Below are 10,932 nucleotides of genomic sequence, written 5' to 3'. Positions count from 1 at the left end.
TCTTATTTAACCTTAAGCGATAAATATCTTGTTTTCTAGGAGGCGGCCGTTTCGAAGGCTCGGTCGTCAGCGGAGACAAGTCATGGAAAGTTCTGGAAGAAATTTCTCGAATAAATCTTTACAACAACAAAAGTGCTTGTGTGGATGAGACAGAACTCAAGAAATTCTGTCACTGTAGATAGTATAGGATTTTACATTGTAATATTCATCTTAGGCATCCGATTAAACAATTTAATTCGTACCAACTTACTGTTCAAGAACATTTAATCGAATGAATATAATCCGAACAGATTCCAATTGACCTATGCTTGAGTAAAAAATCTACAAGCAATTCAATTTATTTTGGCTTACATGAAATGCCTAATTAAGCGTACAAATAGCTGCAATATCACGCAATTAGTAGTCGCGCGCAGGCATTCTACATTGTTCCACGCTGGGAATTATTAATTGCGATGAGTAAATTCGGCGCCATTCATGCATCAATCAATTGAAATTAGGTTATTTTGTTCAAACATAGCCAGTTTTTGGCAGGAGTTCTAAAATAAAGCATGTAATTGTCACAGTTCATCATATAGCTCAAAGACCATCATGAGCATAATTACTTATGCACATATCTGCAAATCGGTCGTAGTTTTTCGGAACTTATCATGGACGAATTTCTTTCTGATGATATAAAAAAACAATAAATCCATGCCCTTAAAATTCTAAGTATTAATATTTTATTGTAAATCGTTTATATGTGCAGCCAAGTGAATAATTACCGTGTAGAAATGGATCTCACGCGTTCCATACGTACATGATTGACGTCATGAAATATAGCTAAGTCTGTTTCACATTATTCTATTCTTTCCGGGCGCTAATTACACCAGTTGGTGAAGCGCCTCATTTTAACCAAGTAACCATTCTTTCATTGTCTGAATAACATCCAAGGCTCCTGCAATAATAAAACGGTGTCTACTTCGCTTCAACATTTTCAATTCATTCTGCAAAGAGCGACTATCGAGGATTCCGCGACGATAAACTGAGTTTAGCTAACCCCCTGTAAGCTTTAAATCATTCTTTCCGTGTTAAAATTAAGAAGTACCAAGGTTAAAATTAAGGAGTCGGACTTTATATTCTAATAGTGCTACTGGAATTTACTACAAACCGTGAGTATGCTTGCATACATCCATCAGTGCAAACTGTTACGTTGAAAGCACAGGCTAGAACGCTAAGATACATCTAATTTTCGTCCATTTTACGTTTCGGTGTTCAAACTGCGTTTCTGAACTCTATAGGGCCTCATAGGCGGGTGCACTACAGTAGTGTGACAAACCGCTATATGAAACATTCTGCATCTGATCATTCGTCGAATTAGTCCCAACAGTTAATTCACATTACTAACTTGAAGGTAAAATTAATATAGTGATACGCTGTTAAAGAACTTTGATTCGTGGTCAACGAGAACTCCAACATTTTCCCCCTAGTCTTTTTTTAACATCACTTCAGTTTTAATCCCAAGCCTCAACATGCTTGATTTGGCCTCAAGCCTCTTATACTGTCTGGTGACGGTGAGTGACGGTTATACATGACCTAGTCATTGAAGTAACCCAACCAGCATTACAGGCTAATGCCGAAAAGCCGGGTATACAATGGCCAAGGACCATCTGCCAATGAGTGAAAGTTATTTGCCTAAAGCAGACTTAATTAGTGCACCTAAATTTTTCGGTGAATATTATTTTCGCCACCCAACAGTTAAACGTCGAATAGGAAGTAAGGCATTTGAACCTAACCCCAGATTCTGTTAGCTTAAACTAGTAACGTAAATTGTCGATGAATTGATCACGAAAATCTTTTAAAAGTAATTTGTTTAGTATATAAATCTGCCCGACACACGTTTTTTGGGGCGAGCCATAATTTATTTTCTACTTTTTAGTCCACAAGAAAAACGTGGTTTTTTAAAAAGTTTTTTTTTTTGAGTATTTTATAACCGAGCTTCAGCCCACAAGACATTTCGCCACTTATCAAGTTATTAGTAGATCGATAAATTTATAACACTCAATAACTTTCACGTTCTGAGGCACGGTGTGAATTTTAATTTTCGTCGGAAAGCACAGAATTTGTGCGATTAGGTCTATTCACCACGTAAGCGTTCGGCGACGAAAGTTTTCAAACCACTTAGCAAAGTGATGTCAGCGCTGAAGTGTAGGCCTGATGTGGCCTGTTGCCGATTCTTTTCCTTTTCGTGCCTTGTCCACTATCTAAAATCGTGTCATTTGACCGGATCTTTTCATGACTGACGATAGTTTGAAAAAGCTACTAGACTTCCACCGGGTTCGATATGGTGCTAGGCATTTCAAGTCTGAACATATATTTTTCCATAGCTTTATCGTGTCTGTTCTTGGACGCGTTCATACTTGGAGCGCCAACGATGTCATCGGGGAGGCTGTTCCACGTATCGGTGATTCGATGCGAGAACGCCGAAAAGAAATGTTGTCGCGTGGAGAAGTTGCAGCGCAGTTTTTAGCTCATTTTCTCATTTATGAAAGAAATGCACTATTGTGCTCGTCATGTCCGTCTGTCTTGTCTGACCGTCCGTCTGTCCGTCCGTCCGTGACCTCAAGTTTTCGTCGACGAGAAAATGCGCTCTCTGTCACTCACTGCAGTGAGTACTGAGTTAAATTTTTTTAGTTTATAGCCGTGGCCCCTGGTGTTGGTTCTTGTTTCAAATCCTGGTAATCCTTCGGGGACCTCGTATAAACAATGAGTATACTTGTATAATTCAATGAGGTCCCAACGCAGACGTCGAATGTCGATGTCTGTGGCTTGGAAGCTTCATAACCTTTAATCTTCCTTCATGTGACTTTCTTTTCAAGCATAGAATTATCCTTGTTGCACGTCTTTGAAAATTTTCTATTGAATTTTTGTCCTCAGACCTCGGTGACCACACGTTTCCAAACTCTAGATTCGGGCGCACTACAGCAACAAACAACTACTTCATCGCTTCTGCATCTAGGAACTCGTATGAGCGTGATTAGTCCAAGAAGTTTGTTGGATGTCTTAGCTTGCGTTTCAACATGGGAGCTTGCGTTTCAACATGTTCAGAAAATTAAAGCTTCTTGTCGACATAAACTCAGAGATTTTTTCCACACTAGACTTTTCAATCATTACTCTCTCGTTGCAGCCATGTCTTCTCATACTGTAATCTTGCTGTTCATTGTTCTTCCCGAGGTGAAGTGCTTTACTCTTGTCAGCATTAAACCGCAGCTGCAACGTATCACCCCAGTTAACTTAACTGTCAAGATCATCTTGCAATTGCGCTTTATTTGACGCATCCTTCAGCTTCACTGTAATATAAACTTTTGTGTCGTCGGCATACATGGGGCACACGCTTGACACTGCTTCAGGCAAATCGTTTATAGAAGCAGTCAAGCAACAAACAAAATAGGCCCAATAACGCTTCCTTGTGGCACGCCACTGCGCACTGATGCCCAGTCTGACACGGTACCGTTAATACCGACACGTTATCTACTACCTACTAGAAAATCTCTGATCCATTGGAGGGGTGGATAGCTAGAGGTCAGCATAGCCCAAGTCCACAGTGCTTTTCATATACCTCCCCGGGGTGGATGGCTGGAGGCCAGCAAATCCCAAGTCCACACTGCGATTCATATACCTTCCCGAGCGTAACGCAGCCGGGCATCTTCACGGCTTTCGACACATAGCGCCCACCACAACAGCGCCGTTCAGTCACAAGCACTTGTTCACAGCGCCGGAGCACAACTGGCCGGAGCGTAACGGGCCCTACCGCAACAGGCTACTCCTAACGTAACCTAACCTAACCTGTGCCTGTTGCGGTAGGGCCTGTTGCGCTCCGGCGCTGTGAACCAGTGTTGTGGTGGACGCTATGTGTCGAAAGCCGTGAAGATGCGCGGCTGCGTTACGCTCGGGAAGGTATATGAATCGCACTGTGGACTTGGGCTATGCTGACCTCTAGCTATCCACCAGGTGATTTCTCTTCCCAGAAGTAAAGCCAGATCGAGTACCAGTACGTCGTGGGATCTGTAAACGCAGATGGCAATGACGGAAAAGCAGCCATGGGCCACAAATACAAATCTAAAATTTGACCTGTCATCGCCCAGCTTCAGCTTGCAAAAGCTACTCGAGAACAGTAAAAGGAAGACCATTAACGTGATTTATTAAAGCAATAGCGCCGTCTTATAGTTCGCAGACTTCTACGTTGAGATTTGTCTACCTAGAGTTTAATGAAACTCTACCTAGTGTATTAAGTAGTACACCACTACACTGTTCATAGATCATTGAATATAAATTGTAACCCGTAATATTTGGCCTTTCATTAAGGAGCAAATTTGAGTAAACTAGCTGCTACCTCAATATTTTAAGATAACCCGGTAAAAAGAATTGCTCTAACACGCTGACATTTTGAAGGCCTCACATTTTGTAGCTAAATTACATAGTAATGTGATTAGCCTCTCATCCGTAAAAGAAAATTTGAAATCTAAAATTTTAAAGTCTTCTTACGATCATTATTAGAGAATTATTCAATTTCTTTGTATGTTATTGACGCATATTATTGCAATCATTATTAGAAATTTCAAAATTTTATAGATTGAAATAGAGTTTACTTTAGCAAGACTTCCTTGATTTCAACGCGTTTTCTCTCCCCTATCGTGCTTTGTCTGCCATATTAGTCTTTGCCCAGTAGCTATGTCAAAACTATCTTCAGTTTTGAAAAGATACGGTCAAACTCAAAGGACCCAGCTGTTTTTGAAACTCCTGTGAACAATTCACGAAAAGTACAAGAATCGGCGACAGGCCACATCTGGCCTATTTTTCGGCGCCGACATCACTATGATTTGATGAACAATTCTTCCGCGTTGAAACATCAGCTGATCAGCAGATCGTTCAGCATTTCAAAGTCCAACAACTACTTCGCAGGGAGCAAAAATGGTTGAAATTTGGAAATGGTATTTGCCACTTGGTAGTTACCAGTCGACAATGCGCTAACATCCTGCAATCTGCATAGATGGTAGATGCAGTGGTTACTCAGCCTTGCAGTATCGTTAATATAAAAATTATATACGTTATAAAAGTAATAGAACTGTCGTAGTAAAAACTAAAAACTATATTTCCATACAACTGAAACTGATAGTCTGAGACAAGAGATATTGCATGGGTGGCATTGGCTGCAATGCCTGCAAATATGTTCAATATTTCGATATTTCTCAAGTCAGAGGTCATCAATACTGGTTTGTCAACATTTCTATTTGCTACTTGCTGCTTCATTAGGATTTAGGCGTTTAGGCCTAGGCTAGTCGCTAGTTGGTATCAAAATCATATTTTTTTTATGTCATGTGTACTTTTTCAATTTTCAACTGTATACTTTTTTCTTTCTTTGTCAATGTCAGCCGTCAGGTAGGCTAAATAAACTGTATGTGTATGGTATGATCCTATGATCTAAGAACTTATGATGGATGTATGATCTAGACTAAGTTATTGTAGCCTTGTAGGTACTTGTATAAGTTATATTAGTCCACCTAATTTTGTGGCCAAATGCTGTGCTGAATTCTGATGAGGAATGGCCCTTGCTTTCTGATATTTTTCATGCCCTGTTTCTTTTCTTTTGTTTGCTGTCATGCTCAGGCTCAGCCATTGCGTCCACTGACTTTTTATAAGCAAAAATAAAGTGGTCTGACCTCCATCATGCTCCATGGCAATTGGCATGGCCCATGCCAAGAGGTCCAAAACTACACAAGCTCTCAGGCCCAACAGTCATCCTTGCGGTTGTCCTGTGGGCTGTGGCTTTAAGTCTACCCTGCATGGACATCCTGAAAAGAAGAAGGTGTCTAAAGTGAAATACTTCTATTCTGATTAAGAATATAGGCTGCTCCTGAGTCCTGCTCCCACTTTTGTGTTAAGGCAGAATGCAGAAAGATGTGCTGTTCACTGGAATTAATTGGGATGGAATACAGTGTTCACTGTAAGGCTGTTCACTGGAATTAATTGGCTAATTTACTCAATGGATAAAATTGTGATCATGAAACCTAACTTGCATCAAAAGTTAAATTAAAGAAGCATTTTCTTTTGCTCAAGTTGGAATAAATATATTATGAATTGATAATTGCAAGAAGTTTATTTCTGCAAGTTTATTTCAACAAGTTTATTCTGCAATCTGCATGAGCAGAATCCCAATTCCCAATATAGAATTCTGGAATCTGGATAGGTATTATATTCTCACAATTATATAACCTGAAGGATTGGAAGGTTTATCACATTACACATCCTACTTAACCAGTTAACACAATGCTAATTGCCAAGTAAATAAAGTAATACACTGAGCCCTGAGGCTGACTAAACTCATCAAATTCAGAGGCTGAGCTGCTCCTCAGACATTGCACAATTTACCAACCACATGTCGTGTGATCTCTAATTCTCTATGTCCCGGACCCATGATCATGTATGATAATGATGCCATTCTCAATTATCTGCACTAGTTGTTTATCTTCAACAAAACAATTTTTATAATAAATTTATTCTAAAATAGAGAAAAAGTACTATGTTGGCTATTGCAGAAAAGTCTCACAATTTTATTAGTACCAATGAAATTTGTAATATCAGATAAACAAATGGGATAATATGACAAGCAAGTGAAGCAACCAAGTTTATAACAATGAACAACTGGAAATATCCTTGTTTATGTTTGGGCAATGTCAAATTCAATTTCACAATAAATAGATTTGATCCACAGTGAGATTTAAATAATGGAAAGTTGTTTAAAATTTAGACATCTCTTTTTAAATGTTAATTAATTTTCTTATATTTTTGCATGATTTTGTTGATATTGTCTAACTGACTACTTCAAATCCTGAATGGTTTTGTCTCCCATTGTGAGTTTTTGAATGTCTCATGTCTTCTAGAAAATGTTTGTTATATAGAAGTGAAAATTACTGTCAACCGGGGCTACTCGGGACAGGCGGGGTAATTCAGGACAGTCCTCCGACACGGCATAAAACTGTTTTAGTAGCAAAACTAATTGGAATATTGCAAAACTAAATATAGTGGCGTAAACATCAACATTTTTCCTATCTATGTAGTATAAAGGAAGTTCAAAAATACTACATTTACTAGCTTTTGGAAAATTCTTGAAAAAAATGGTGAAAAATTATATTTTGAAAAGTTACTTCTGCTAAGGTCTGTAGTAAAAAAAATATTTGCCGTATTAAAAAATTTCGCTTAAAAAAAAGTGGCAGACAAGTGTCAGCATGAAAACTTTATTTGTGGAATTTACATACCGGTACCTCAATCCAAAAAAAAATGACTGCCATTTCCGCATGGCAGGGCTACTCGGGACACCCCCAAAAACGCATTTACAGGAGAACCTCAGTTAGCAAAGGCTCCAGTTAAGAAAAAAATTGATTCAAAACAAAGAATATTGATTACATTTACCTCGCTCAGCAAAAAAAATTTCACTTATCGAAAAATTAGTGCATCATCGGTCATTACAAAATTGTGCATAGAAGGTCATATGTAGAATTGTGCACCAGGCATCATAGAATGAAAAGTAATTGACCTAAACTATGATTTTCAAAGAGCTTTGAAGTGAGCCTAAACTTGTGTATGAAGTGTTTCATGGTAAGAAGTTATGAATGAAAAACTTTCGAAATCGTCCTGAGTAGCCTCGGTTGACAGTATTTTATTTTGATAAATTACAGAGGCAGGATTTTAAGAACTGGGCATGTACCATTAGTAATAAGGAGATATTATTAGAATTTAAATGTTATTAAAATTTAATAGTGGTGAAGCTTTCACAATTTTGAACCATAAACTTGTATGAAGATATTACAAATTTATTATTATTTATAAATAATATTGATAATTTTCATGAAAATCACACGGTATTTAAGAAAGTTTTGCAGTTTATAGGAACAGCACCTAGACAAGTAAAGATAACATGAGGTACCATCAAATGGGGTAATAATGGATGCTTTTTACTGCATTTTCTCATTTATGGAAAGAAAGGGCTATTGTGCTCATCATGTCCGTCCGCCTGTCTGTTCATCCACCTGTCCATGACATCACGTTCGTGTCGACAAGAAAAAGCTGTGCTTTCTGTCACTTACTGCAGTCTGCAATGAGTACTGAGTTATATTTTTTGTTCTTTGTTGATAATTTCTCAGAATGAAACATTTCACAAACAAGTATAGGCTCATTTTAAAGGTCTTTGCAAGTACTATTATATGGCATCTCTGAAAAACTTCAAATGCTATTTATAAAGTACAAAAAAAAGCTTTCCAAAAAGCTTCCCGGGAATTGGGTAAAATGGGACTCTGTAATGAAACTAAATTTTAAAACGTTAGGACCATGCTGACTTGCCGAGTACCTATACTTGTCCATTGCTAACAGTACTCCAAAGTTCTCTTCATTTGTAGATGATGTATATGTAGAATAAATGACATTTTCTGTCATTTTTACTTGTTTTTCCTTTATTGATTATATTACCATATCAATTTTTCATTTACAAGAACTATTTTTTTTTTGTTGTATACCGTCAAACGGGATAAAAAGGGACAGTTTGAGCGTTTTTTGTTGATAACTTCTTATCATGAAACATTTCAGAAACAAGTTTAGGCTCATTTTATAGCTCTTTGTGAGGGCTATCAAATGGCATCTTCAAAAAAATTCCATATGCTATTTGTAAGGCGCTAGACACAATATAAAAGGCTCCTGAATTAATCTTGAAATGGGGTAAAAAGGGACACTTGAAATAAAACTCAATTTCAAACATTTGAAGCCTGCAGAGTGTACTCTTCTATTACTAACAGATTACTAACAGTACTCTGATGTCCTCCTCTTTCATTGTAGATGATGTAGATGTAAAATAAATGACATTTTTCTGTGAATTTCACTTGTTTTTAACACGTTTTTCTTAGCTTAGCTTCGCGTTCGTTTGTTTGTTTGTTTGTTTGTTTGTTTGTTTGTTGTTAACATTGACAACGAAAATTAGCCCACTTCTGATTGTTCCATAGATCTGAAATTCGGCATGCAGGCTATTTTCGCCTAACAATTTCAGATACAATCATAAAAATTAGTAATTAGGGACCTAAATTAGTTTAATTGAGTAAAGTATATATATAGTATATATATAGTATGACGTGCGGGCGCTTTCACCATCAAATTTCCAAAATTTAAGTGTTGTGTGCTTTTTGCTTTAATCATAAATCTGCCCGACCCACGTTTTTTTGGGGCGAACCATAATTTATTTTCTACTTTTTAGTCCACACGAAAAACGTGGTTTTTTAAAAAAGTTTTTTTAAGTATTTTATTCTACTTTTTAGTCCACAAGAAAAACGTGTTTTTTAAAAAGTTTTTTTAAGTATTTTATTCCTTTATTGATATGATATTACCATATTCATTAATTACCGTATTATTAATGTGATATTACTGTATCCATGGACGTGCCCTTGAGCATTAGCAAGAACCTTGTCCACTGTAAGCTTCATATCAGCCGCCATATAGTATTTCTTCTGTATCTGTAAGCTTACAGGATGGTTTGTAATTTTGCACAATTTTAATCAAGTCTAGTGATTTTGTTTTAGGCTGAGGCATGCAAATTCTGTCAATAAAATTTTAACACCAACAGCTGTCAGCAAATTTTTTCAAGCAAATTTTTTAATATGGCAAATATTTTTTTTTCTAGACTTGAGCAGGAGTAAATTTTCAAAAAGATTATTTTTTAACATTTTTTCAGGGAATTCTTAGAGCTAGTTATCTACAATTTCTTAACTTTCTCTATGCTACATAGTTAGGAAAAACATTGAAGTTTAGGCCACTATTTTCTAGTATTGCTACATTTCAATTAGTTTTGCTGCTATAATATTTTTATGCCATGACCAAGGACTGTCCCTATTTACTCCGCCCTTCCCTTATTCCCCTTTTGAGGGTATTTGTAGTTTTAGTGCCTAACATTCAATGTGGTTAAATCAATCAATTACCTACTGGTATTCTTTGAACAATACCATTGATTCCATATTGAATGACAATAAATGGATTTTGTAGGTATTTTATGAATCCCTATTCCACACACAAATGATAATTTCCATAAATCACAAACGTTTCATGAACAAATACACTTCTGAAAACTAAACTTATGTAGTCAAGGGAGTCTTTGGAATAACTAAATGGTTAATTTTTAGTATTTAGGTATAAGAGTAATATTGCTGTAAGATTTGTATCAAAAAACCTTGTTGTTTTTAACATAAGAGATAGATACCAGTAACATAAGAATGTTTTTAATATAAAAGAAATATGCACATCTTTGGTAATAAAAATGTGCCCTCACTCACTCACTTGGCAACTGCTGACTCAAATGCACATGTTCAATTTTAATGCACATATTCAATTTGTCAAACTTTGATTTTTGGATTGAAACACTGGCCTTTGTGGATTGAAATTAATATATGAACCACAATTTTTAGAATTATATCCTGCTTTGTGTCTCACCAAAGATTGCCATGATTGAGTCTCACCAAAGATTGTCATGATTGTCTCTCACCAAAGATTGTTATGATTGCCTCTCACCAAATATTGCCATGTTTTTGTCTCACCAATAATACAAAAAATAAAACAGCAAAAAGAAAACGTGTCAAGACAACGTAATGATTATCCAAAATGATCTTGCTAAAACTTTGCGCAAGCACAATTTTAGCACATGGCACTGAAAGTTCTATCAAACGCTTATGGCTACTTTGATCTGTCTGATTTTTGGTAAGAGATGGAGAAAAACATAGGAAACAAATCCTGACCTTCCAAAATTTTTTAACTCAATTACTTTTCGAGTTACAGCCATTCAAAGTTGAGTATCATTTTTTTGGGACACCCTGTATATATGGATTTGTCATTTAGAAGATAGCCCGATACTGTACCAGGAGTGGA

Source organism: Hyalella azteca, unplaced genomic scaffold, assembly GCF_000764305.2.
Source record: "Hyalella azteca isolate HAZT.00-mixed unplaced genomic scaffold, Hazt_2.0.2 contig578, whole genome shotgun sequence".
Classification (NCBI taxonomy): domain Eukaryota; kingdom Metazoa; phylum Arthropoda; class Malacostraca; order Amphipoda; family Hyalellidae; genus Hyalella; species Hyalella azteca.
This window is presented reverse-complemented; position numbering follows the sequence as displayed.